Raw genomic sequence first — 27,904 nt, 5'->3', positions numbered from 1 at the left:
TCAGGTCCTAAGGAATGGGGCATGCTGAGGGGTTAGAAGAGGGTGGGTTAGGAAAGAGAAATCAAGCTGGGGTTTAAGGAACTCAGCAGATCCTAGGGCTGTTTCTTAAGGTGGGGAAGTCAGAGGGATAAGTTTGGAGACTACTTCAAGAGCTATATATGGGATATGCTGAATGCAATATACTTATGTGATATCCAAGGGGGAGCCATTGGTTTTGCAGCTGCTTGTAAGACTTGGGCTCCAGAGACATTAGGACTATGGATCCCATTTGTAAGTCCCCAGCATATCATGGATTGAAACGATGGCACTGAAGATATCACCTGCAGAAACCACGCAGATGGAGAAGAGAAGAAAGAACAAAGAACAGAGGCCCTAGGCTGGTTTGGAAGAGGGAAGAAAAGCCAGCAAGTGAGGCTGAGAAGAAACAGCTAAAGGGGGAGAAACAAACCAGGAGGTTGTTATGTGACAGGCCTGAGAGAAGAAATTAGATCAAGAAAGAGATCTGCTGTATCAAACATGAATATGATGAGGGCAGGGAAGCAACCATTGGGTTTGACAACATGGAGATCATTTGAAATGCTAACGAGAGTTGTCCTGCAGAAAGCATGTGCCTCCGGTGATCTTACCAGTTAAATGTCATTTCATCGTACATAAATGGCCTTAAATATATATACCACATCTAACTGGAGTCTTTCATTTTATCTAACAAAATTTCACCTATTTATTAATTGCTACAAATGTCACAAATGATACTTGACTTGCCCTCATCTAAATGGGCCAAAATCTTGCATGTGTCCTAGACTTCAAGTAGTTAATTCTGTTGCTTAACATCTGACTATGGTCTTAATTTTGTTCAGTGAAATTTTAAGTCCTCATGAAATGGAATATTGCTAGATTATTTATAGCTGCCTCATTTTATTCTTATCCTCCACGTTTTATCCTTATCCTCCACACATATTCATACACTGGATTCATTTTGCAAACTGAGATTTTTTCCTTTATTTAGTGTAATCTGGTCACCCTTGTTGGTACAGAATTGAATTTGTACCATGGATTATACTTTCAGTATGGATGCCCTGTCACCCCTCAGTCCGTGGACAGACTTGTGTTTGGTCCCTTTCATCTGCATCTTGATTTTATCATCTTCTCCATGTGGATGCAACTCAAGTATATTTAATCCTAATCCAGCTCCCAATTTCTATATGCATATATGTAACCAACTAGCGTTCATGTAAATAAACAAACGTTTACCCAAAAACTTTTTAAAAAGAAACTTATAATAAATAAATGCAAATCTATTAGTTTACTCTGTGCTGTGGACTGAACTGTGTGCCCCTACAATTGATATGTTGATGCTCTAACCCTCAATGCAACCTTCTTTGGAGACAGGGCTTTTAGGAGGTAATTAATGTTAAATGAGGTCATAAACATGGGGTTGTAATCTGATAGAATTGGTGGGCTAACAAGAAGAGGAAGAGACAGAGACTCTTCCATACACACATACTGCGGAAAGGCCATGCGATGTCACAGTAAGAAAGTGACCATCGGCAAGATGAGAAGGGGGGTCTCACCAGGACCTAATATTGCTAGCACGATGATCTTGGAATTCCAGGCTCTAGACTCTGAGAAATAAAGTTCTGTTGTTTAAGCCTCCTGGTCCGTGGTATTTTGCTATGGCCACTCAAGCAAACCAAGACACTATGTATATAAAATAGTGAGCAAACAGTGCTGTTTTATATATATGTTCATATTATATAAATGTATACATCCATATATTAAATATTATTACTTTTTCATTTGAAATTTTCTTTTGAGATGAGTCCATATTGATACGTAGACAATACGTACCACCTTGGATTGTTCTATATCTTATTTTATTGATAGATCTAGGCTTTTTCATTTCCCATTATTACAAACAATGATGGAATGATTCTTTAGCTGTCTTCCTGCATGAGATTTTCATGTTATGGTGACCAGATATTCAGGTTTGAGTGGGGGCAGTCGTGGTTTATGCCTCTTGTAGATCAGATATGATTTTTAGCACTCCCTTACATTCTACTATGCACAATACATTATTACTCAGACTCCTTTTGGATATATACCATGGGGGAGAAACCACTGGGTTTTAAGTTAAACATATACCCCCGTTTATTAAAGATTTGAATTTCTCTTCAAAATTGCTACATTAGTTCAGGCTCCCCCTAAAACTTGCTAGTTTTACATTGCCTTGACAATGACTATTTTATCTAACTTTTTAAACTTTAGCAATAGGAAGACATAAAGTGACATTTCAATTTTAAATATACTATCTTTTCATTATTAATAAGCATATGAAGAGATGCTCAAATTTATTATTTATATTTTTTGACTATGAACTACCTTTTCAGAGTCACTGACAATTTATATATGGGATCATGTTTCTTTATCCATATTGATTTTAGGATTTACTAGGACATTTTAGATAACAGTCACTGGTCAAATATATCAACACAAATATAAATTTCTGGTTGATCACTTGCCTCTTGTTTCTGGTATTTTTTTTTCAATTATAATATATCTGAATCTATGAAGATTTCCATTTTGGATATTTTCCACAATATCATTTCAAAAAAATAATTAAGCAGCGTAAAGATTATGAGAAAAAGGCAAACATTGTCTTTTTCTGCCGGGTATATTTAAATATTCATATAAAACTCAGAAGAATCAACAGAAAGACTGGTGATAAAATGTGAGTACAAAGTGACTGTAAAGATGAAAACACAAATCTACTGCAATTCAGAAAATATAATTATAAAATGCAATAAGATACTGTTTGCATAAACATTAGACTATCACACAGTCAACAATTACCTTAGGTATATTAGCTCTTTAGAGAGCAAATTTTAAAAGCCAATTAAGTGAAATAAAAGAGTAAATAAATGGTGCATCAAGTAAATAGTGTTAATATGACCAACCTTTCCAAATTAAACAAAATATTTAATGTGATTCCAATAGAAAACTAAAATATTTTGGGGGAGGATTGGACAACTTGCAAAATTTATAGGACAGTATGAAACTCTTTAGATTTATAAACCAATTCTGAAAAAGAATAAGAGGAGATTTACTCTACTATGCAGAAGACAATATTACAAAGTCAAAGTCTGATACTCTTGAAGAGATAAATGCAACAAGATAAATGGACAAACATGAAAGATCAGAAAGAGTCTAGATCACAGAGCCTGGACACCATGACTCCAGACCACCAGGTTGGGAAAACTTGCTCACTATGTACAGAAAATAAAATTAGATCAGCACCCGAATTTAAACTCAGTGAAAAAACTTCTAGGTAGATTATGTTCCATGAACATAAAAGGCAAAACTATGAAATACTTATGGAAAAACATAGGAAGGTATTTTAAAGAAATCTTCTCCATCCTAAAGACATAAACAAGTTGCAAATCTCAAAACATAGTAATTGGTTGATAATGCGAATGTTATTTATCTTGTTCCCTTCACTGAGAATAGTGCTTTAGGGGAATATCATTTCCTACGAGATGAAGTAAAAAATTTGACCCTTTTCTAGTGAATTAACTAAAGTCAAAACAAGCCATCCTGGCCTCTCTGCCTCTCTTGGCCTTGACACGGAGTTGTTCTGTTCACAGCTTTCCTCAGACACCCTGAGCATCCAGCACTGATTACATCCCATTGACTTCAGCAATCCTTCTGTCCTAATAGGACAGGGCTTCCCCACCAAAAGGACATTTAGCAAACTCTGAAGACATGTTTGGCTGTTACAACAAGGAGAGGAAATTCTAGTGGGCAGAGGCCAGTGGAGGCCAGGGATGTAGGTGATCATTTTACAGTGCACAGACAACTCTCCATCCTAACAAAGAATTTTCTGGCCCCAAATATCAACAGTGCTGAGTTGAAGTAACTCTGTACTGGACTAAGAGCTCCTTGTGGGCACAGATTGTGGCCTCCATATTTTAATCCCCAGCAGTGAGCACAGGAGCTAAGACAGAGTTCAAACCCAAGGATTAATATATTTTATTATATAAATTACTAAGTTCATTCATGGAATGTAATCATTTTTCCCTGGTGCTCTTACTTCCTTCATAAGACCTGCTACTATAATCATTTATACAAACTTCAACCTTAGTTGGGTTGCATTGAAATTCATTTCTACTTCTCAATTACCAGTTTCTATAAGATTTTCATTTTAAGACCCTATTAATATTGCCATTCTGATAAATGACAAGAGAACCATTCTGAAATGAAGGTAATTTAAGAATACAACTTTGAGACAATAATCTTAAAATCAAATAAAAATATTAATACATTATGCAGCCTCAAAAACATCCAACAAAATAGCTGAAATCAAGACAATTCCCTAAAGGAAAGCAATTTAGTTATTCTATGGATTTACTTATCCTACACTGGCACACAGTTGCCACAATAATTTCATCGGAATATATTTTTCAGGATCTCACCTATATTAAATATAAGAACTACAGGGATAGATATTAAAAGTTTTTTTATACCTCAGTTAACACATAGCAAGACAAGAATGTATTTGAAATGCAAAATGTGAAGTAGAAGTTCATTTTTTACATGCAGAATTTCCAGCCATTTTTACAAACAAAAATGTTTTCCTATGAGCTGTGCTCTTGCTGTATTGTAAGACGTGACAGCTTTTTCAGTGGCTTAAAAGCAATCTTTGTGGCTCAATTACACATGATTGGTTTCACTGGGATGATAATAAGAACTCCAGGGCTGCTGGTTAACCATCAGCTCTTGTTATTTTCAAATGCACAGGCTCTTTGTAGCAGTCGATCATTTAGACACCAACAAGCATTTACGGTCTCATGCTCCTCCGAGCACTTCACCGCTCTGGGAACCGGTCTCCTGTCCAGGAAACAAAGGTGACAGATCACAAGAGCCAGTTTCATTGGTGGGGATGGGATGAGAAACACAGCTCTGCATCTAATTCCCTTTAATTACCAATTTCTCGTGGGGATTTTCTTTCTTTCTCATTTTTCACACAGTGTACCTTGAGGATTGTGTTAGAGCTTCCCAGGGAGCTTGTCCAGGCCTTTTACCTGGGGTGATCTGTAAGGCCAGGTGGATAGACTGGAAGGTCATCCTAGCGAATTTGGTTTATGAGAACTTTACATGGAAAATTGTAATAAATAATTCAGCTGTACTATGCAAAGTAGATTTATAGCACAGGTGGGGAGAGAAGTGAAGGCAGTTCTGGGAAGACAGAAGAAAAGACTTGCAAAGCACGCTGGAGAGGAGGGAGCTGGGGTGGGGGCGTTCCTCAAAGAGAATGTGCTCGAGTGCACAGCCTGGGGCCCACCGCAGGGCATAGACTGCTGTAGAACACCAGGAGGTAGATTCTATGCTGAATTTTATGCAAGAAAATGTATTTATGGAATGCTACACAGGTAAAATTGCATATTCAATATATTTAGGAAATTTAGCCACAGTATTAATTAAAACAATTATTGATCATGCCATTGTGATTTTTTAAATTGAAAGCATGAGGAGGAAGCAAGTCTTTTCTGACTACTTTGTGGGGTTGGGGGATGTGGAGAGAGAGCTAGATAAAGCTCACGGGTCTGGGGAAGCAGATGGCTTGTGTTGCTTTACAAGGAGGTCTCCACCCTGTCCCAAGCATGAGGAGTATCCTGTGTGTGCAGCACCTGAGCCAGTGCACACCCAGCCTCCCCCAGGGACAGGCGCCCACACACCTGGAACTCAGATGGCAAAAGAGATAACCATGTCCATGAGCTGGGAAGAAAAGGAAGAAGAGAATCAAATTTAAGTATCATGAATGAAGTACGCACTCGCGCGCGTACTTTCTCTCTCTCTCTCCTACATCTATGTATAATTTCTGTAATGTCTCACCTTTGAGACAAGATTTTTTTTAATATCTTAATTTGACACATAAATTGAGGCCAATATCATTAGAATGATAGTATTCTTTCCATGGGAGTACACAATTATTAACAGAGCCAGAATTTGTAAACAAGCAAGCAAACAAACATCAGAGAGCTAGGAAAGGCAAGGCTGAGCTTTGCGCAGTGGGGGTGTCGTAGCCAAAGAGGTTTATCCGAGGCGCGATTATTGCTAGTTGAAAACGTTTCCCAATACTGTGCCGTGATGACTTGCGATATAGTCGGCAGTGGCAATTTTTGACGGTCTCTACTGGGACTGAATAAAGAAAAATAAATGAATAAAAAAGGAAGGGCAAGGCTGAATGTGTCTTTCTCGCTATTATCTATCTTGTTTTTAGAATCTAGAGCAGGGGCTGGAGCATAGAAGGCACTCAACGAACTGAGCAACTCTTAGACAACAAGGTCATTATTCTTTCCACTATACCGTGTGCCTCACCAGGAATGCTGGTTTTCACTATTTCTGCCCCACGTTATACCTTGTAACAAAGGAACTTTCTTCTTCTACAGTTAGGGTGTGATGGGGCTGCCATTTCTATGCCACAAAGATCAAATATCTGCTTAATAGATCCTATGATAGGCCTAATCCTATTCTTAGAGTGGCGGAAGACAGCAGGGAAGGTGGACTACAGACCTGAGTGGCATAGACCTGCTGTTGATTAACTCCTCCAGCTAATACGCACTGAGCTCCTACCATGTGCAGAGATTCATGCACCTCTGCACCGTGGTGGTGACCAAGCATGGAAAGCATCCTCCTTGCCTTCATTCAGGAAGCTTCCATTTCACTGTGTCTGTGGCCATGGCAGCCCAGCTCTCTTGAAGCCCACATTTGGTTGAACACGTACATTTCAGCAGTTTCTGGTATGTTCAGGATCTGTTCCCTGCTGACTCCCGGTCTGTGGTTTTTCACCCTAATACTAATATCAATGATTATAATCATCGCAGCTTTCTGTGAATTAAATGAGATTCAAAACTACAATCACTACGGTATAGTCAATAAGAGAATAATATTTGGAGTTAAACTAACTGACTAATTCAAATGCGGCTCCAATATGAAGTAGTGATGGGAGCTTGCACATTACTTACACCCGAGCTCCTCAACGCCCTCGTTTGTAAGACAGTGATGATCACGGTGCCTTCTGCTGATCTGCTGCACAGTTTGAATTAGCTCATCTTCACAGATACAGGGAGCATTGTCTTCAATGGCACATACCAGAGCCAGTATTATAGTCCTGGGGTCTGAATATCGGTCTTCTGATTCAAAATATTTAAAAAAAAATAGACTGTTTTGCTTCTCTGGTGGAAGAATACAAGAATCTAGAAGCCCAATGAAAAAGAAAAATTCAAACCGACAACTATGGCGTGAACAAGAAAGCACCTGACACAGATTAGACCAAGACATTAGTGAGTTCATAAAGTAAATCTCCAGGGGAAAAATGGAACGGAGTCCATGCACTTGATCAAATGAGCAGAACAGACTGGCTGGTATTAGTGATATAGTAAATAAGACAGATACTACTTTTTCACAAGAATGAAATGCATTTAGAAGCGCAGGGGAAAACTTCCCCCTCCACACGCACATAGAGTACAAGACCGCCATCATCCAGGCATTTACAAAGCAAAGTATGACATATTTTCATTGATTAATGTAAACCAAATATTAATTCTGTCTAAATATTAATAGCATTCATGATATTTATCACTATTTAGTATTTAACACTACTTAGTATTACTAGGTAGTAGTATTTAACTACTTACATTAGTATTACTTAGTATTTAATACTACTTATTTACCATGATAATAGGTATGAGGTAGATACATATTTTTTAACTTTAGGGTTAACCTATAAAAAAAAGTTGAGCACTTAATTATGGCTACAAACCACATTTAAGTCTTAGCAAGCTTGAGAAAGACACGTGTGAACAAATTTGGATGTGGCTTGAGTGGAAAGGTGGTGGGAAAAGTAGGGGTGCTGATATTCTCATCCAAAATCCTGGTGCCTTTAAGACTCAAACTGCACAAAAGCAAATCATGTAACTAAAACGTTTGTACTCCCATAATATTCTGAAATTTAAAAAAAAAAGAGTTATTGTGTATGTTGAATAGAACAGGTAACAGAGAGTTAATTAGATAAGTTAAGTATTGTTACAGGTAAACAAAAAAGCCAAAATTTGAGATTCAAAGACAGACAGGCGGAGTACAAGGCAGAAGTGGCTACGGCAGATTATACTGGATGGAATGCGCCTTCCACCGCAATTAAACAGACGCCTTTACACGGAGAAGCAACATCTCGAGCCCTCTCGTCCCGCTGTCCTTCAATGGGTGAATGTTGCACAATACATAGTACAACTGCACCACGGAATACTACTCAGCAACAAAAAATAATGTGCTATTGGTACCTGCATTAGTCTTTAAAGAATTATGCTGAGGTTAGAAAAACAGCTAATCTCCCAAAATTGCATAGTGTATGATTCCACTTCTACAGTATTCTTAAAAGGACAAAATTATATTATAGAAAATTAAATTATAGAAATGAAGAAAGGTTAACGGTGGCCCAGGATTGAGGAGCGGGTGGGTGAGGGGGTTAAAGGGCAACATGGCAGATCCTTGTGATGATGAAAATGTTCTGGATCCTCTCTGGGTCGATGTCAATATCTTGCTTATGATATATGCACTATAATATTGAAAATATGGCCGGGCGCGGTGGCTCATGCCTCTAATCCTAGCACTCTGGGAGGCCGAGGCGGGTAGATTGCTCCAGGTCCGGAGTTTGAGACCAGCCTGAGCAAGAGCGAGACTTCGTCTCTACTGAAAATAGAAAGAAATTATCTGGCCAACTAAAAATATATATATATATATAAAAAAATAGCCAGGCATGGTGGCGCGTGCCTGAAGTCCCAGCTACTCAGGAGGCTGAGGCAGAAGGATTGCTTGAGCCCAGGAGTTTGAGGTTGCTGTGAGCTAGGCCGAGGCCATGGCACTCACTCTAGCCTGGGCAACAAAGCAAGACTCTGTCTCAAAAAAAACAAAAAAGAAGATATTATTAGAGAGTCACAAAAATACTAATTAAAAAATAAGCTTAACTGAAAATCACATGAGGCATCTTGGCAAAGCATGGAGAAGAAAGCAACATTATTATTGCTGGAACAATATCTATTTACAAGTCTTACTTGTCTATTTTATATCATTTTATGTACTTATTGTCAATGTTTATCATTTAGTTAAATTAACAAATGAATGGATTAAATTGAGTATATAATTGTGTTTCTTTTTTTCAGTTTAGGTTTATACACTATCTTCTAAAATAACAAGATTAATACTTTATAAGGAGAAAACAAAATCTCCAATAAAATACTTAGCATTTTAAAATCTATGCATGTGAATATAAGCATCTTGAGTCCATTTTCCACTCTTCAGATTAGCTTGGGTAAATTAATTAAGCCAGCAGCCTCATGGGCAAAGTCTTCTCCTCATTACTCTGCTTCTGCTCCCTCTGTTCCTATTGTCACTGAAAGACCTTGAGACCTAAAATAGATACTCATTATTTTTCACCTTTACCCCTAACTGTTCAAAGCAGTGCATTATGTTTTAACTGCAAGACCCTATTAACACAGAGCTTATTAAAGCCATACAGAATGAATGAATTCACAAGAACAAAGAATTTGTGCTCAGTGTTAAAGATGAATAAAAAACAATATATCTGTAAAATAAGGTTTCCAAGGCCAATATCAGTATTATTAATAATAAAATATAATAAAAGGTATATCAATATTATTTTGCAAATAAGCAACATGATCAAATAAGCATATCAGATATTAAGCAAGCATAGAAAAGACTCTGTAGTTCAGAAAATATGAAAAGACTGACTTTAAAATATTGCTGCTGCTACCATAAAAATTTGCTGATTTTATATTACAATTATGGCAGGGATTTTCGCTCTCTTGAGTCTGCCCAAATGGGAAGACAACATATCTCCCCATGTACTCAGGGTGCAACTTTTTGCAGAGTTTAATATTTTTTTTTGACAAAAATTTTTCAAAATTCACTTACAGGATTTCTTTTACACATTTTCAGGCTTTTCTGGGTAGCTGTTGTTTGCAGGGCTATTTTCTTCTTTTTACATGTCTGTGTGGCCATTCTTCCCCTTCCACTCTCAACCCTGCCGACTACCATCCTTGGAAGTTTAGTGGGTGGACTGTCAGAGTCGCTGCTGTGGGGCACAGGAACTTGATGCCAGGAGGACCTACTGAGAAGCATGCGGAAGGTCCACTATCAGTGCTCCTAAATTACGGGAATCTGAGTTCACGTGGAAGTAGCTTAAGCCAAATTGGACTGAGGAATAAGGGAGCTTATTTGGGCACCAAAGGCAGCGCACTTCCTGCAGCAGTAAACTGCAAACATTCTGTGTACTTTCTGGCCACCTATATGTGTATGCCTCTAAGAATATAATTTAGTTTTATTATCATTTATTTTAATTTCTTTATAAAACTATTGTACGTAATCTTCAATACTTTTCTTTTTTTTCCTCCACATTGGTACAACATTTGATCTACACTATTGCTTGTAGCTTTAGAAAATTTCTTTTCAGGACTTTTTAATATTCCACAGTATGAATGTTATTATTCTACAAAATGAATTGATATCTGGATTGCTCCAAGTATTAGGAATAGCCACTTGAATAGTCTTAATTCCCAGCAAGATGAGCTAAAGTTTAGCTCTGAATATATATAATGGCGGGGTTATAAAGTGTATGAATTTTCAACTTTATAAAAAATTGTCAAAGTAAATTTAAGACACATTTTAAACACATGAGTACCAAATTTATTCATATCAACTATCCATAAGATATAACATTAATGAAATTATCCCCAGCTTTAGAGAATTTTACACTCATAATTTAATATAATATTTAACAGAATCTTTTTTAAAATATTAGATAGTCAGTATTCAATATTTTATATAGACGGTCTAAGTTTCCAAATACTTTATTCTCTACTGTTTTTTTACTTCAGTAGAAACTTCATGTTTCAATTTTGTCACTATTTAATCTCAAATTTTAGACATGGTAACACAGAGATTTTGAATTTGTCCCATTGATCAGTTACCCTTTGAAAGTATCAACAAGAATTCCACAAGCTGTTATATTTGATTTAAAAAATTATGTGATGGGATTTTTTAAGAATTATAATATTTGTGCTCACAGTCCCAATAGAGCCAATAGAATTTAATATAAAACATTTGTAACATGTTGCCATGTTATTACTAACATATTTGAAGACTACAAAAAAAGTCGAGCTCTTATAAAGTTATTGGCTTATATAGTATTTTCCACCACTCTTTGGAAGAACTATTCGAACACACTTTAGTTTTCAAAACTTTAATATGAAATACCATTCTTGAATTAATCACTGCTAATTTTTTCACAGCTACATAAAATATTCTTTATTTTTGGCAAAATATTATATTCAATGATGTATTAAAATAAGAAAACACTTAAGCGTTTGTTCTGCTATTGTATTTGTGTCAAGTGTTTTTAGAAAAGTAATTAATGCTGCTTAAATTTAACGCCAGGAGACCAACATACCAAAAGAAACAAGTAGAGAGACAATTGAGTTGTGACATTTCTATATAATCTCAGCCTTTCATCCGACTCATAATGGTTTTGCATAAACAGTCTCAGATTCTTTTCTGAAGGGTCACAGCAATGACATCAGCCCGTTTGCCTAATACCTTTGTTATAACAGCAATAGCAAAATATTTAATAGGATTTATTTTTGAGTGGAATAATATTTTCCCTCATTTGTGTTGCGTAAGTTTACTGTGAGGAGAACTAAAGGCATGTTTTAATTTTTAATTTTTGGACAACCCTTTCCTTGATTATATCAAGTGTCTCAGCCATTTCTGCTTCTCTTGCTATTTCCTGACATTCGGGGGCCCTTCGATTTTCAAATTTATTGCTCAGCTATTCCCACTCTATGTCTTCTGCTCTTGCCAACTGGCCAAATCCTCTGTGTTTATATTTTGGCTCAGTCTCTCTACTGATATTCAGATCCTAGGTCAAAATTTCTGAAGTCCATCCACCATGTGGGTCGTTTCTGTTTCCCCACAAATATGCTGACTTTCCATCTGCACTCAGACGTTCAGAGCGACTGTCTGGAGAAATTACAAAAGAGGAACCTGCTGCGATGGCGAAGCCACTGAAGCTGAGCATATAAACATGGAAACACCTGAGAAAGTCTGCTGATCCACTAAAACTGAATTCCACTGGGCCCAATTCAGCTGCTGTTTTCAGCATTTAGCCCAGGGTTAGCTAAGCAAGGGGATGGAGGGTCAGTAATGTTTTGTAGATGGTTTAATGGAATAATTAGATAAAGTAGTAATTCCAATGAATCCAAAGACAAACATATTGGGAGTTACCCATATGGTCCTCATGTTCACCAGGGAAAGAAGCTGATCACAAAATTCCTGTTTTTGCCATTGCTATATAAATTGCCGTTGATAAACACAGGTTGAATTAAGTCCAGACTTTGTGCTTTGGGGGCTGAACATCTAAAGTTTGTCTCACCTTGATCAGAAGTATCAACATTCCAACAGAATGTTGTGTTCCCCACTGTTTGTCCATGACTGGTGACTGTCCCTTTCAGAGATCTTTCTGCACCATCCTCTGCTCAGGTAACCGCCCCCCCCCACCCCACCCCGTGTGGTCACTTGTACCTTTTATTTCAAAGACACTTGCACCATTCCTTTCAACATGCATCCGCTTAATTACCAGGGAAGCTCAACTTAACCTGTAGAATGTGGGAGAGGAATGGGAAGTGACATTCTTTCTCCTGTAGAGTCTGAATTATAATCCACGACTATTTTATGGTCCCACATATAGAATTATGGTCATTCTTTTTTCACTGGATTCTGAATCTCTGCATCCTTAGGTCTCATGAATGCTTGTGTTTATGCATAAACAAAGAAAATTGAGAAAAATTAAGGATAGCATGTTATGATGTTTCTTCTATGGGGAAAAGACAGGGTCTTAGGTACGTAGGCAGCAGAGGGTGAGAGAGGGTCTCTCCTCCCGGAGTCTCACGTGAATTTACTGTCAAACATACAGAGTGTTGTCACAAGTGAGGTGGCCACGTAGAGGAGAAGCAGGTGCCACATAGCAGGACAGCTCTGTCGGGCCACGGAGCCCCTGAGGGGTGCACCCAGCAGTGACTCCGTGGGATCAGGCGGGGGTCTGAGGACATGCGAGAATCTCCAACCTCGCTGCAGCCGAGGTGCTTTTTACTCAGGGCCTCGCTCTCCACTGAAGAGGAGCTTACACACGCCGCCACGCACTTCCTTTAGAAAAAGGTTTTCAAACCCTGGAGCCTCCTGGGGTCACGAAAGCATATGCTCATTAAGAGGAGCAAACAGACTCTCTGTGTAGATATGCTCAAACACAACAGCTGATACTTACAGTATTGTCTTTCCAACTTATTCTTTCATTTATAACATAAACAAATTATTTTTACTCTTTTGTATGCCCTTGTCAGTCAAAAATTTACATAGTTTTGGAAGAAAATTGAAGAATTATTATCAATCTCAAAAACATATTTATTGTAAGGACATAATAGGAGTCAATGGGATGGATTTCTAAACGAGAAAAGGTTGTTCTGGTGGCAATAAACAAATGAGTGTCAGATCTGCAGATATGGGTGTCTGGATGTCTTCTCATTCCACCCGAGAAGACACGTGCTTTTTAAATCTGGGAAATTAAGAAAAGGTGAACAACAACCATAAAAACACATGTAGATAAGAAAGAAAAAACACCTAAAGTTAGAACCATGCTCTTCAGATGGGAAAAATCAGAATATTATTACTGAGAATCCAACTCATTCACTAAAAACACAAAAACAGCAAAAGCAGAACAATTAATTGAGTTGCAAGGTGTGGTAGGTTGAATAGTGGTCTCCTAAAATGGTATATACATTAAATTTTTTTAGCATTAACTATATCCTAAGCATTATTCAAAGAGATTTTATATATGTGTGTGTACATATGTATATATTTAAATACATGTGTGTTTATATGTATATATGTGAGTGTGTGTATATATGTAAAGAGAGAAAGAGATTGATTTAAAGGAATTGGCTCATATGACTGTGGGGGCTGGCAAGTCTGAAATTTGTAGGCAGGCGGGCAGCCTGAAAATTCAGGGAAGAGTTGATGTCATAGTCTTAAGTGAAATCTGCAGACTGGAAGATCAGGCAGAGTGTCTACGTTGCAGTCTTGAGGCACAATGTCTTCTTCCGGTAACCTGTCATTGTTCCCAAGGTCTTCAACTGTTTGGATGAGGCCCACCCACATGGCAAAAGGTAATCTGCTTTCTCAAAGTCTTGTGATCACTTCTGAAAAATACCTTCATAGTAACATCTAGATCAGACTGGTATTTGACCAAACAACTGTGCACCATGGCCTAGCCAAGTTGACACATAAAATTAACCATCCCAGAGAGGTTAAGTGATTTTTCCAAGGTTGCACAGGGAAGAAGTACCTGAGTCAGACCCAGACTTTGCAGCCAGACAATCCTCCAAGGATCCCACCCATTCAGCCACTGCACTAAACTAATCTGTGGCTGCAAGTCTCATATTGGTGGATTTTCTTATTTTCTGCCTATGGAAATCAAATTTCAAATAGCAAAGAAAAAATTTAAAAAGCAACACAATGATAATCTAAAACATAAAAAGTGAGCTACTCATGAGCACGCATAAGGTAAGAGGAACTCTTCTCACTCAAATAATCTCAAGCTAGTAACTGACAGCTCACATGCTGCTGGGAGCCTGAGCTGTGCAAAGTACACGTTTCCTTCAATTGCAGGTACAGTGATAGAAGGAGAGCCCTGTTACACAGGTGTGTCATGCGTAGGTAGCTGCAGACACCTGGGACACTGATAAGGCTGTAGGTGAGCAGTTACTACCTCCATTCATAGGAGCCACAGGAGATTCAATTACTGGGGCCCTTTTCTCCTTTACACCTTCATGAAATAGACATTGAGTTTCAACAGTCAATTTTAAGCCTTCCACAACTCTCTGGAAGAAAAACCAGCTGAGAAAACAGCTGTCCACCACAAAAATAAATCTAGAAAACACCTGATTCTCCTAACGGCTTATTTATGGTAAACATTTAGGCATTGATTAACAGGATCATATATTTTAAATAAAGATGGTTTCATTCTGTTCTAAATCTTCCTGGAGAGCTGTGCATTCATGTAATGAGGCCTGGGGAGAAACACAGGTACCAGATATCTTGGTAACTAAACCTCTGTCTTATCTCCGTTTAATAACTGAAGGTATTAAAGTGTCAGGGAGTTCTGTGGCTTAATTAATGTTCTAGAAATGGAATTGTATTATTCAGAAAATGCATAAAGAAATTTTCTTAGCTTCAGTAGGCAACAGGCTAAAAAAGGGCAGATCCTGTGGTAGTCATCTGGGATCTAATTGTACCTCCCTCTAAAGAATAGGACTTTGTCTTTTTGTAGTGGACATCGTTTCCCAGGAACCCCTGGACTAGAGAAAAAGGGACTAGAGAAAAAGTAGCTGCGCAGGAGGAGCAGGGGAGGGAGCGGGGCAGGGCCCGGTGGGCGGTCAGTGTGGGGCCCCAGGAGGAAAAGGAAAGAATGAATAAATGGTCTGGGTTGAAATCAGTGCTGCGCTCTGCCCTGGCTCTTCGAGTTCCTTGGGGACAGGACACAGACGTCCTAGGACTCTGAAGCCAGAAACAATGCTGATGACATCTTTCATGCTGAAAACTTGTCAAGTCACAGCATATCAATTGTTGTTTGCCACAATTGTTGCCAATGTGACAACTGCTTGTCACATAAGATGCCCCATGCCCTGCTACGTTTCAACACTTAATGTGTACCTAAACGCCTGTGTGTGTCTTTGTTATTCACCCTGAAAGAAACAGATTCTAATTCACACAGAACTTTGTGTTGCTTTTGCCATCGTCTCCTAAGTCGGAGCCGCTCTCTACTCTGAATAATTGATGAGCGGCGATCATTCAACTCTGAATATGAAAATGATAGTAGCCTCTTTGATTGTGCCAATAGATCTCAGAGATTTAGTAGTTGGAAAAATAGAAAAGAATATTCCAGAATGATAAAGGCTTCTATTGCCAGGATAGGGATAGGGCAGATCTGATAAGGCTGCCCAATTGACAGTCAGATAAAGAGAAAGAATATTCTGTTCACTATGGTTACACAAGCCTTTGTTCAAATTAAGGCATCTCCCGCTTTCTTCCTGGGTCATGATCCATCATGTCATTCTTCCCGATCTGCGGAATGAAGGTACCTGCTGAGACACAGTCTCACCTTTGCCTGCAGCACCCTCTGCTGCCCCTCAGTGGTCTCCCACTGCCTGCCCCTGGGCCCTGCCTGGCAGCCAGTTTTCCTCTGACCAGCCCAGGTCTCAGAGCTAAGTCATGTTCATCTCTGATCGGGCCTTACCCACACCCATGACCAGCTCCCCACTGAGGTGACAAACCTACATCTTCAGTAAGAATAAACTTTGCTAAGACTATGAGGCAGTTCTGTGCACAGGTCCTGAAGGGGAAAAGGGTAGCTAAGAAAGAAATGGGAAATGGTGATGCTAAAGTTTGAAAATGCTCCAGTACTCGTGTTGCTTTCCATTCTTTGGAAAAACAGCAATTCACCTCTCTAAAAGAAACCTTCAGAAAGATTGATTTAAACATAGGTAACATCACTGGTACTTATCCCAGATGCCTTTTAAGCCTGAAATGGAATAGAGGAAAGAACTTTCTAGAAGGACAGAAGACTCAATGATAATTGGGACCCTCCAGAGATGACTGTGTGAATCCTGAGATCACAGATCACCACACAGATGCAGATCTGGTCCTTTTCCATCTCCTAGAAAAGATCCCATTGTTTTCGCATCCCCCAGCCCCAATTCAGTCTAATCCAAGCATAATTTGTGTTTATTGTCTTAAAAGATGCCAGAGTCCCTTAGCAGACTTGAGTGTGCAGTGAGCTTACACATTCCAGAGTTTCCTGTGAAGATAAAAATACTACAGAGACATTCCAGCCTGCTCCTGTCCCCTCCTAGTGACCAGATGCCCTCAGTGGTGATTATACACCTCAGGATGTTCCGTGTCTCTGTGGCAGATATTTCTAAAGTACAGAAAGCCAGGAGTGAACTTCGCATCTCCCAGGTCTCAAGCAGGAATTCACTGGTTTAGTGAGTATTTCATGTTTTATATTGAAAGAAACAACAACTTAGCATGGTTCTTTACCTTAACACAAAAAACATCCACTTTCAAAGTATTTTTAATATTCAGACAAAATGTATTTTCAAATATCTCCTCAACTCAGACTACAGTAATATCAAAGGACACCTTGAAATCTAGCCAAAGTGATGTTTACCTGTGTGACTTCCTGTGACAGTGTAAGTTACTCCCAGCCAAGAGCTACACAGCAGATGCTCGATTGTAGAACTCTTACTTTTATTGCTACCACCCACGTGGGGCATGACCGAAGTCTGGGCAGCTATGTACAGAAACGTCTCCTGTGGCATCGATTCCTGCATCATTGTTTAGCCTGTTTTTATTCTGCATATGCCTAACAAAGAATCATGCCGGTTGCCAGTTCCTGAGAAAAATATCCTGATTGAAATGAAAATTTGGTGGAGTTAACAGAAATATTCACAATAGATAGACAGCAGGTTTTATAAAGGACATATCCCCACATCACTGAATGCTACTGTTTCCTTGAAGCCAATAGGACACACTGTTTTGCAGAGTTTATATTTATGGAGTTGTTAAAACATACATTGATCTTTAACATTGTGCTTGGATCCAATTGATGGATGAAACAAGAAAAACACATTCTACGTTGTGGCTGAGATTGGAAACTCTCCTTAAACCTATAATTCAGTACAGCCCAGCTACACATGATTTTGGACACAATAAGACTTGAATAGTGGTAGTACTTAAGTTCCTTCTGCAAAAAGAATGTTCAGACTCTTGTAATTACAACATAGTATCAGTATCTAAAAAGGAAAATGTTTTGCCAACCAGAAGTTCTACAGCACAGGCTTGCATGTTTAACGGAGCCTGCATGCAGTGATCCGGACTGAGCTCGCCGGAGTGTTCCGTGAGCCGGCGACCTCCCCGTAGCTGTCTCTGTTCTCCATGCCCCATACTTGTCCTTCAGAATTCCTCTTTCCACCTCTGTCACATGAAGAGAATGAAATCCAGTACCCTGTGGAATAGCCATGAGGAGCAGATAGGATCACTTGGGCTCAGGTACGTTGTAAACCCAACAGCTTCTTCCCCGACACTTCCAGGTCACGTGTTTGCCCTTCTGATTCAGCGTCCACTCTCTAGACAAATTGTAGGTCTCAGCAGTGGAAATGCTGCCATTTCTAAAAGAACTATAACCAATTTCTATCCACATGTCTTCTTCCTCCATAAATATATGTACCACTTTAAAAACTTTAGATATTTCAAACATAAAGAAATAATATATTTGGTTGAAAACAACCAATTTTCATCGTTCCAAATAGCTTTGAGTTTTAATTATTTCAAAACAACAGAGTGGAAACCAAACAGATATTGAATACAGAGGAAAACCCAACACCTACCTACTCTGATACTTTTTTCTTTAATATCTTCCTCAAAATTTGGTGTTAACGTCTGCTGTACCCCACATGCCAAAGCAAATTGTCAAATAGCTTTCCCAGCATCTCTCGCACTTATATTTTAGAATCATACAAAGGTGAGCTAAGTATCTGTAGCTTATCCAATATCTACTAGGACTGCAAAGCAGAAAGGACGCAGTGAGGCTCTGGGGTCTACCAAACGCATCTTGTGCTAACAGCCCACCTGCACTGCTGACGGCCTGTGTGCTCCTGGGCAAGTCACCCAGCCTCTCTGGGATGTTACCTCATCTAGAAAATGAGGGTGGGGGGTGTGTACGTGCCATGGGGCCTGGCTGGTTAATTTTAAGTGTCAACTTGACTGGATTGAAGAATACCTAGAGAGCTGGTACAGCTCCACTTCTGTGTGTGTCTGGGACGTGTTTCCAGAGGAGATCGGTGTGTAAGCCGGTGGGCTGAGTGGGGAAGACCAGCCCTCCGTGTGGGCAGTCACTGTCCCCTCTACTGGGAGCCCAGAGAGAACAGAAAAGGAGAGGAAAGGATTTCCTCTCTCTCTCTCCTGAAGCTGGGATAGTCTCCTCTTCCTGCCCTTGAACTTCAGAGCTCCAGGCTCTCCAGCCTTTGGACTCCGGGACTCCCAGCAGTGGCCGGCGGGTTCTCAGCCTTCAGCCTCGGACTGGGGAGAGTTGTGCCCTTGGCTTCCCCAGTTCTCCAGCTTGCAGAGGGTCTGCTGTGGGGCTTCTCAGCCTTCATAGTTGTGTGAGCCAATTCCCCTAATAACCCCCCTCTCATCTATCTGTCCATCCATCCTGTTAGCTCTGGCTCTCTGGAGAACCCTGACTAGTATGGGGCCCTTTGCAGACTGAATGAGTCAATACACAATTACGCAATTATTTTCTCACATTCCATGGGTTGCCTTTTCATTCTGTGGATTGTAGTTTTTTTTTTTCTTTTCTTTTTTTTTCCCCCTGCTGTGTGGAAACTTCTTGGTTTGATGTATTCCCACTTGTCCATTTTTGCTTTTGTTGCCTGTGCTTTTGGTGTTAAATCCATAAAATCATTTCCAAGACCAATACCATGAAAATTTTCACCTGTGTTTTGCTCTAATAGTTTTACATTTTCAAATCTTATGATTAAAACAACAATGACATATCACCTCACATCTGTCAGGATGGCTCTTATCAAAAAAGGAAAAAAGACAGTTAAGTGTTGGCAAGTATGTGGAGAAATTGGAACCTTCTACACTGTTGGTGAAAATGCAAAATGGTGCAGTTGTTATAGAAAACTGTGAGAGTCTTCAAAAAATTAAAAATAGAATAACCATATAATACAATAATCCTACTTCTGAGTATTTATGCAAAAGAATTAGGGATCTTGAAGTGATATTTGGACTCCTATGTTTATTATGACATTATTCACAATACACAATAGCCAACAGGTAGAAACAAACTAACAGATGAATGGATATCTGTTAAGAGATGAATGGGTAAAGAAAATGTGGTATGTGTGGGTGCACACACACGTATATAACAACTGTATATATACAACATAAAAGTATACAGTGTATATGTCTATATGGACATCTATATAGATATAGATATTTATTAAATGGAATATTATTAAAATATACCCTTAAAGAGAAACAAATCCTGTAATCTGTCATAACATGGATGAACCTGTGGACATTATGCTAAGTGAAATAAGCCAAAGAAAAATGTTGCTGATCCAACTACATGAGATAATTAAAATCATCAGGTTGATAGAATAAAAGAATAGAGTGAAGGTTTCCAGGGCTTGGTGGGGGGGGGAAGGAGGAGTTACTAATAGGAAGGCATAAAGTCTCAGTTAAGCAAGATGAGTAAGTTCTAGAGATCTTCTGCACAACATCATACCTATAGTCAGCAATATTGTCCTGAATACTTAAAATTTTGTTAAGAGGGTACATCTGATGTTATTGGTTTTTGCCCCAATAAAATAAAATAAAATAAAAATTTAAAATAAGAAAAAAAAGTGTGATTTGGAAGAGTCAACTCTGAATATGAAGACATTTTAAGAATGCCATAACCGATGTATTTCGTTTGTATTTTCCTTTTCAATTATTGACAAAAATGACATATGGCAAACAATAATACAAAAATAACTCTAAAGGATTCTTTTAATCAAATAAAGTTTTAAGTGAAAAAGAATGCAAAGTTGTCTTAATCGATATGTTTGACCACATTTTCTTTCTTCCTCCTTATTCTCCGGGACAGGACCAGTTGCTTGGGTACAGGAGCCCAGCTTGTCCTGGTGGTTCCATCGGCATGCTAGGATATGGCTAGAAATGTCAACAGAAGAAAATTTGAACATCAGAAACTCACAAATATTTTTACTCTAAAAACTGAACCGATCCCTCTGTCCATCTCCACATCCTCTGCCCAGTTGTTCTCAATCTGATTACGTACCTTTATCTTTGCTAATAATGTCTATTTTTGAATTATCTTTTCTGATTGCTATTTTGTGATCTGGAAGAATTCTGCATAATTTAGAACTAAAATGACTCTTTCATTTCCTAAATATTGAGATTTTGGGGGAAAAATTACATATCCTCATGTGCTTGCACAGATTGAGGGACTTTGCCATATCGTTACTTCAGTAGGACTTTTCCTGTCGCCCTCCTTACTAATCTGTACTCAGTATTCCAGCTGTTGCTTGCCTGGGGCAGAAGTAAAAATGGGGCACATTAACTAAGCCATTAGGGATCCACTGGGTCAATCCAGGAAACCTAATGTTTAGACAGATGATCAAATATTCCTTTTAGTTCAGTTTAAATTGTTTTCAATGAGATTTGAGATGTTAAGTAAAATGTTAGAAGCTAGAAGACAGCCTGGTATACAGTAGGTGTTCAAAACAAATTATTGAGTGAATAAATACAAGTAAAGTTAAAATTACCACTAAAAATTCAAGAAAACAATTTTTAAAGATAAATGCAGTATTTAAAAAATGCTGTAAGTCACATTTCAGAATTATGTATACATAGATATTTCTTTTATTCATTGGAAATCTAGAAAAACTATAAATATGACCTATTTCATTTTAGAAATCACCTATAAATCTATAATCCTTGTCTGTATTGATCAACTTTTCCAATATAATTTGTTTATGATAAAAGCAGCCCTTTATAATAGCAAGAGAAACTACGGAACTAATTATTATTTGACAAAAAAGACAGATGTCGGGAAAAGACGTGGTGGCCTTCATATATGAGAAGCTCACAGAACCGCTTTAAAGAGATTCCAACTCACGCTAACAATCCCTCCTAACAAACTGGACCAGCATTCCTTTTTCTAGCAATTCATCTATCTCTGGGTCACGTTAAAATGGTTAATTGACTTTGAACACTGAAGTTATTATACACTAAATATCCAGGTGATTTTTTTTTTAATTCTAAATGGGCATTGATTATAAATTACTCTGAAGGTCAAAAAAAAAAAAAAGAGTACGACTTAGAAGTAATTGAATTAGAAAGAAAAACTACTTGAAGAAAGGAATCAATACTACATGTGCTACTTACTACTTTTCTAATCCCATAGGCAAAAACAAACATATGATCAACAAATTACAAGTCAACAAATCACTTAGCCATATTTTTTATGTTTGTAGCATATGTTGTTTAAAAATCAATCTTATCTCCACTGTTTTTTTTTTTCTTTATTTTTTGTCTAAAAGCTTCTGCATGATTAAAAACTGGTGTTACAGAGACAATGAGTGAATGTTTACAAAATTTTTCCAAATACGACAAAATATCTAGATAAAGAAAATGTTATAGGAATTTTTAAGAGAATAAAGGAATAAGAGATCCCAGGCTGCTACCCTTCCCATCTGCAATAAGAAAGTAACTTTGAAAATTATTGTTCTAAATTGCCTTCATTTTGAATCACACATGCCAAAGTACATTTTTATTATTCTACTTTTGCCATTTTCCAACTTATTCTTTTCCCCTATTCAATTTTTCAGTAATTTTTTTGTTTCTTATGTCTAATTTTAATGTGCGATATTAGAAGACAGTTGAAGAAAAAATAAATGTCGTAACTCTCACATGTTAACCTGAATGCAAATTTACTTTATAAATAAGTACATAATGATTGGAAATGTAAAACTAGTTCGGACTCTGGTTTCAATAAAAACAATCCACCCAGAACTATAATCTGCTCTGATATGGTAATGCATGGTTCTTGGTAATTTTCACAAGGTTAACATTAATAGCAGGTTATTAGCAACTACTTAAAGATGGACTTGTTTCTGAAGTTTTCACAGAATTGGTGACACCAAATGTGTTGTGTTTTCATAAGTACAGTGTCATAATTTATTGATACCTTCTTAGTTCAATAAAGGATACAGGGTAGGTAACAATAGCATGAAGTTGTAGTCACATTCACAAAAAAATACCAGAAATACCCGATAGTGTTTCCAGAACATGGTATGCACATGGGGGAATTAAGAATAATAAGTGTAAAGCAACATGGAAAATGCTAAATTTCTGTGACAATAGACTGCACTATGGCAGGAAAATATTCCCCATTGGTTTTATTTTATGTAAGATTTTAAAATACCAGGGAACTACTCAATATAAAAATATGCATTTATTTCTTGAAAAGCAGTTGATTTATCATTTATATTTTATATTATAGCCAGGATTACATCTATTTTGATAATTTTTTAAGGCTCAATAGCTGAAGAAAAAGAAGCATTGAAGGTGTGTGTGTGTGTGTGTATCTTATTTCTGTGTATAGTTAAAAAGAGGAAAAATATCTTCAAAGACAAGAAGAAAATGCACTAAATTATTGGTCTTAATTGCCTGAGCAGTCAACTGCAAAGACCATGCAATGAAAACACAGGGTTGAAGATGGAGATTTCCAGGGATGCACAGACGGCACCTCAAAGAAGCTTCCCTGTGCCCAGGTTTCAGACTCTATGATATATTTTTTAAATGCATAAATGACAAAACAAAGTTTCAGAACACACACACACACACAGAATCACCATAGAGAAAAGCTCAGAGGTTTCACTGCATGGCTTTTGCACACGCCTCCATGGCCATCTGCCCGTCCCCAGCCCCACATCCCACAGGCTGCATGCTCTTGTCATTGCCCCATGGCAACTCGGGAGCTTAAAACAATACAAATGTATCCTCTCACAATTGCAGAGGTCAGAAGCCAGACATGGGACCCACTGGGCTTAAATCGAGGTATCGCCAGGGCTGGTTCCCTCTGGGGGGCTCTAGGGGACAATCCATCTCCTTGTTCTTCCGGCTCCTGGAGGTTGTCCACACCCTGGTCTGGTGGCTCCCTCCTCCGCATCCAAAGCCAGCAACCGAGTGCCCAGTCCCCTTCACACTTGAGTTCACTCTAATCCACTTCTTACTGTCCTCACCAGTTTTGAGGGACCCTGTGATTACATTGGGCCATTAGGATAATCCAGGACAACTGCCCTATTTTAAGGTTAACTAATGAGCAAACTCAATCCCATCTGCAGCCTTAGTTCCCTTTTGCCATGGAACATACCATATTTATCAATTCTAGACATTTGAGCTGGAGGTCTTTGGTGGGGGTATTAATCCATCTACCTCATTCTTTTTTATTAAAAATAAATATATTGGCCAATGAGTGTTGCAAGTACTAACTAATATAATTAATAAGCAAATAATGTCAGGAAAGAAACAGATTATGTGAAGGAACTGAACTTTGGCAAACTTTAAAAGGGGTGGCTCGAAACCCAGGGAAAAGGGAAGTGAGACCTGGACATTCAAAGAAGTGACTCCCATGCTCATAATATTTCCTCTGACTCTCTCTCTCTCTCTCTCTCTCAGATTTGATGTTACCTTTCAAGCACAGGAAGAAGCATGTAAGGATTGAGTGGGAAATTGTATTCTGCAGGGAATATGAAATATGTGTAGAAGGTAGATAAGGGCAGAGCAGTCACAGATAAATCAGAAAAGTTTCCTGGAGACAAATGACAGGAACTTGAAATTAGTTCTATTTAATTTGCTAAATCTCTTGTAACATAACTAGAAAACTAGGGCTCCAAAGCAGCAGCCAAAACCTAAACTCATGTGTTACTTTTAATTACAAAATAAAATCATAAGCAATGTTAAATGTTGCATAATTTATTTCTTTGGAAAAAGAAAAAATAAGAAAGTTGGAAGTGGCTATCTTGTGTCCTCTTTCACTTTAATCATTCAATGCCAGTCTGATAAAAATTAAACAATGAAGAGCAAAAGAAAACTTCTCAATGAAAAACAAGGGTATTAATTCATTGTGCATAAACAGTGTTTTACTTAAAACTAAATCTTTTATAGTCACCTGTCCCTTCTTCTCAGGTCCCAGGAGGTCTGAGGCTGGACCTCCCTGTTTATAGAAGAGAAGAGCATCACCAGGTTCTCCTGAGAAAGGCAGAAAATGCCTTGCTCAGATCTCTCTTTGTTAAAGCTGTGGGAGAGCGCACCTTTTCCACTGCTGAGTGGTGTTTTGAGATGTGGATTCCAAGGTCCTGAGTTCCCTCAGACAAGCTCATAAATTCTCTAATCCGTTTCCTCATGTGAAAGATGGAAAAATAATAAAACCTGCTCTGTGTCTGTCCTTGGTATCATGTGGAACAAGATAAGTAGGAAAAAGGAGACACAAGCTGTTATATACATATTATTGTTGATTTCAAAAGCATATGCATCCTCTGATATTTGATGCAACATCGCAGGAGCATCAGTACAGGCTTCCGCCTTGTCATCAGTAGCCCACCTGTGTGCAACACCAGCACCCTGTTAGCGTGGAACACCAGACACATTTCTTAATGCAGCCTAACTTTACGAGAGCAAGATTTCCTATGACTGGAAATGACATCTCCTACCCTCTAGTTTTAATCCCTCCACACTCACCTGCTAGCAGCATTTAATACTCCCCAATTACCAAATAACCTACTTTACATATTCTGGACTGTGGGAGCAAGCTTGAAGACTAATATGAGGGAATTAATATTTATAAACAAGAAGACCAGGGGCTAACTGTGCATTGTAGCATAATTAAATATATTTATCCAAGATATTAAATATCTTGCAGGTTATTAGTTATATGGGAAAATAAAAAATATCAACACTTATGCTATACAATGCTAAAATATAGTGCAAATACATATAAAATTATGATTTCCAGTACTGAATATTAATTTAAAGAAATGAGAATTAGGAAAATAATTTTATGGATCTAGAAATGCCTTTTCCCCTCAAACTTCCTAAATCATCAAAATGTGATTTACTTTTCATTTTTCTTGCTCTCTAAAATCCTTTAAAGATTTAATCTCCGTCGTTTATTCAGAAGCTGGATTGCTTGGGCAGTGGACTCAGATCAGGAAAATAGGCCCCTCACATCACCTGTTCATATTTCAGGTATCTCTGAATCGTCACTGACACCTGCCCCTTTCAATAACCACTGGAGACTAATTATCGATCCCCCCAAAGTCACAGGTTTGACCTCACAGTCTTGGCCCAGAGATAGACTTTCCCCGAGGCTTCGAGTTCCCACCATAGCCGAAGGCAAGGGATTCAGTTTTGATCTTCCTTCCACATCACTCTTCAAGAGATGTCATCACAAATTAATCTAAATTTGAGTTCAGAACCCATCACCAAAATGCCCGATGCCTGGGCTCCCTAGTCAGTGGTTTGGGGATTAAATTTAAATCTAATTCTTAAGTTTAAACCTAATTCTCTAGTTGACACTAAATTTCCTTCTTTGAGATCTTCACAGCATGTGTTTTCGAACCTTATTGTACCGTGATCAGAGCCCTTTGTTAGGCTGCTGACTCCTTTTCAACCACAGCTTATCTTATCCCTGCAGTGCACCTCGGGGGAGGAGGCATTTCCCACAGAGAGGGGCTCCTGGAGTGTCTGTTGGGTGCTGTGGGTCAGATGGACAGACAGTGACAGGGTTGTCAGAACACGGAGAACGTTTCCCTCAGAGGCAGAGTGGAACTTTGGGCCAGTCCTCACTAGAAAGATGAAGCTGACACTGCTCATGATGTTTACTCTCCCTCCTCTATGGAACACGTCTAGGCTGGCACAAGGGAGGTATTACGGCTGGGTGTGGTGGCTCATGCCTGTAATCCTAGCAGTCTGGGAGGCCGAGGAGGGAGGATTGCTTGAGGTCAGGAGTTCGAGACCAGCCTGAGTAAGAGTGAGACCCCGTCTCTACTAAAAGTAGAAACAAATTAGCCAGGTGTGCTGGTGTTGTGTCTATATTCCCAGCTACTCAGGAGGCTAAGGCAGGAGGATTGCTTGAGCCCAGGAGTTGGAGGTTGCTTCGAGGTAGGCTGATGCCACAGCCCACAGCATTCTAGCCCAGTGTGGGAGTGTGGGGTGCAGAAGCAAGACTCTGTCTCAGAAAGAAAAGAAAAAGAAAAAGAGGTATTACAAATGAGGTGACTGTCCAGCGGCCTCGTCCCTCATATAATAGACATTTTGGCATAATTGAGTGAATCATTGACAGAAAAATGGGTTCCTTGTTTGTCATTTGTTTTCAGAAACTCTCTACAATCTTAGCCAACATACATTTCAACATGAAGTGAGGAAAAGACTTCAAAGACTACAAGAGTAGCACACATCTCCGAAACAGCCCAGGACGGAGCCAAGCTGCTCAACAAGGAGTCAAAGCTGGCAATGCGGATGCCAGCTGGTCCTGGCATCTGCCAGCCCGGGTGTCTGCTCATACGGTTCATCTTTCTGCTTCAAAGGCAGAGTTCAGCCCCTCCCAAATAATGAGTCACTTGATCAAAGCATCAGAGAGAGAAAGTCAAGAGTGAAGTTGATCTAGGATAGATGGAATAAGAGACTTTCATCAGAAGTTTCATTTTAAAACCCCACTTGACAACTATATGTTCCTGTATCAGTTTGGTTTCTCAGAATTAGCTGCTGAGTTGGAGTTTGGAGTACAAACGGGATTAGGAGACAAACTTGTGAAAGGAATGGGGAGGTCGCAGGATGGGGCAGAAAAAGAAGTTGAACTGCATAGTATTAACAGATCGACAAAGCCTGAGCCAACCCAGCCAGGCACTTGGGAGCAGGCAGTGGCCCTCCGGCCGAAAAGGCTGGGCCACTATGTAACTTATAACTGCCTCCTTCAATCCCCGAGGCTGCCCAGAAGGGTGGAAAACGGAAGACAACTCGAGTATCCATCAACAGGAAAATGAATAAATACATTGTGATGTATTAACTCGGGTTGCTACTGAGCCATTAAAAACTTAAAACTTCTAATACATTAAAGAGTGTGAATAAATCTCATAGAAAAAGGTTGAGT

General features: G+C 38.7%; 1 non-coding gene across 1 annotated transcript; it reads left to right on the top strand.

Annotated features, from left to right (window-relative positions):
• The first annotated feature begins 6,054 nt into the window (after positions 1–6,054).
• LOC138398456 (U4 spliceosomal RNA) lies at positions 6,055–6,195 on the top strand. The gene has a single exon (XR_011235951.1). It is a non-coding gene; the product is annotated as a U4 spliceosomal RNA (small nuclear RNA).
• The last annotated feature ends 21,709 nt before the right edge of the window (positions 6,196–27,904 follow it).

The sequence above is a fragment of the Eulemur rufifrons genome, chromosome 17, assembly GCF_041146395.1.
Source record: "Eulemur rufifrons isolate Redbay chromosome 17, OSU_ERuf_1, whole genome shotgun sequence".
Taxonomy (NCBI): Eukaryota; Metazoa; Chordata; class Mammalia; order Primates; family Lemuridae; genus Eulemur; species Eulemur rufifrons.
Note: the sequence above shows the minus strand (reverse complement) of the source record. Positions and strands in the feature narration are given on the sequence as shown.